Source organism: Perca fluviatilis, chromosome 14, assembly GCF_010015445.1.
Source record: "Perca fluviatilis chromosome 14, GENO_Pfluv_1.0, whole genome shotgun sequence".
NCBI lineage: Eukaryota > Metazoa > Chordata > Actinopteri > Perciformes > Percidae > Perca > Perca fluviatilis.
Window position 1 is genome coordinate 29,608,410 of NC_053125.1, and position 2,500 is coordinate 29,610,909.

General features: G+C 41.2%; 1 pseudogene; it reads right to left on the bottom strand.

The window, feature by feature from the left end:
• The window catches only part of LOC120572589, an 18,076-nt pseudogene that overhangs the window by 2,013 nt on the left and 13,563 nt on the right, over positions 1-2,500 (bottom strand).

Genomic DNA, 2,500 nt, shown 5'->3' on the forward strand with positions numbered 1-2,500 from the left:
ATCAATTGTTAGCTGGATTTCAGTTGCATTGATATCTGTTGATGATGATGTGTGGTGATGTCATGATGATTGATGATGATGGTATTGATGATGATATGATGTCTGATGATGATGTTGATGATGATGATGATGATGATGGTGATGATCATGATGATGATGATGATGATGATGATGATGATGATATTGATATTATTGATGATGATGATGATGATGATGATGATGATGATGATATTGATGATGATATCTGTGATATTGATATCCGTATTGATGATGATGATATTATTATTGATGATGATGATGATATTATTATTAATCTGTCATTATTGATATTGTTATTATTAATGTCGTAATCCATATTGATATTATTATTAATGTCTGTGTTATTATTATTGATATTATTGTGTCTGTGTGTGTCTGTATTATTATTAATTAATGTCTGTGTGATATTATTATTATTATTATTATTATTAATGATAATGTCTGTGTTATTATTATTATTGTGTGTGTGTAATCTCTGTGTGTGTGTTATTGTGTGTGTGTGTGTAGTAATCTCTGTGTGTATTGTCTGTGTGTGTGTGATACTGATGGCAGCTGACTCTGAGATCTTCTCAAACTTGTGGCAGCAGAGCTGCAACGATCATTGCGTCTGTTCTTAGCGCGAGCTTTGTCCAGAGCTTTGTTAGCGTTCTCGTAGTCCACCAGAGCCCGACTCCTCCGGTACAGCAGGTCCTACACACACACCACCTAGGCCTAGAACCTGAACAGACCTGGTGCCACACTGACCTGAACACAGACATGAACCTAGTCTAGTCCTGAACGAACCTGCCACAAAGGACACACAGACTACCTGAATTACCTGAAAGAACACAAGGACCTACCACCTAAGTCTGCCTGGACTACTACTGCTACACACCTGAGACCTGGATGAGGACCTGGGCTACAGACGGTTCTACCACCCATTACCTACACACAAGTTAAGTATTTTGACTTTCGGTGAGGATGTTGTTGGGTTGTTTGGTTGATTATGCTCTGTGATCCTTCCTAACAGTTTTGTTATTGCTCTGTGGATCCTTCTCTAAACGTGTGTGTTGCTGTGAGATCCTTCTCTAAACAGTGTGTGTATTGCTGCTGTGGATCCTTCTCTAAACAGTGTGTGTTGCTCTGTGCAGTCCTTCTCTAAATGTGTGTGTGCTATAATCCTTCTCTAAACCGTGTGTATTGCTGCTGTACCCTCCTACAGTGTGTGTGTAATGCTGCTGTGAATCCTTCTCTAAACAGTGTGGTCAATACTGCTGTGAATCCTTCCTAAACAGTGTGTGTTACTGCTGTGTCTTTCTAAGTGTGTTACGCTGTGAATCTTCTCTCAAGCATTACTGCTGTGAATCCTTCTCTAAACAGTGTGTATTACTGCTGTGAATCCTTCTCTAAACAGTGTGTATTACTGCTGTGAATCCTTCTCTAAACAGTGTGTAATACTGCTGTGAATCCTTCTCTAAACAGTGTGTATTACTGCTGTGAATCCTTCTCTAAACAGTGTGTATTACTGCTGTGAATCCTTCTCTAAACAGTGTGTATTACTGCTGTGAATCCTTCTCTAAACAGTGTGTGTTACTGCTGTGAATCCTTCTCTAAACAGTGTTTAAGTAATGGAACACAGTGGGAGGTTGAACACGAGCCTTGTTGTCTGACCTTTGCAGCCTGGGACTCTCTCAGGTAATATTTCAGCAGGTCGGCCAGCTTCAGGTCTTCATCGGCTGCAACTCGAGCTTCAATTTTCTGGAAGAAAGACAGAAACCTTCACCAGTCCACTTCTCACAAGGCAAGGCCATTTTATTTATATAGCACATTTCAGCACAAGGCAACTCAAAGTGCTTTACACTAGAGCACAAACAGTTAGAGAGCCTGACTGGTCTCTAGGACACAGAGACATGCACCCTGGGCTGTGTGTGTGTGTGTGTGTCTCTGTGTGTGTGTATCTCTGTGTGTGTGTGTGTGTGTGTCTCTGTGTGTGCGTGTGTGTGTGCGTGTGTGTGCATGTGTGTCTCTGTGTGTGTCTCTGTGTGTGTGTGTGTCTCTGTGTGTGTGAGTGTGATGTGTGTGTGTATTGTGTGTGTGTGTCTCTGTTATTGTTATTGTGTAGTGTTATCTGATGATGATGATGATGATCTGTTGTTGATGTGTCTGTGGTGATGTTGGTGTGTCTCTGTGATGGGTGTGTCTGATGATGATGGTGTGTTGATGATGATGTGGTGTGTGTGTTGATATTATTGTGTTCTCTGTGTGTGTGTGTATTAATGTGTCTCTGTGTGTGTGTGTGTGTCTGTGTGTGTTGCGTGTGTGTGTCTGTGTGTGTGTCTCTGTTATAGTGTGTGCATGGTATTATTGTCTCTGTGTTGTGTGTCTGTGTGTTGTGTGATGGTGGTAGTGTCTGTGTGTCTCTATTGTGTATGTGTGTGTGCATGTGGTGTATCTTATGTGTGTCTCTGTGTGTTTGTGTGTA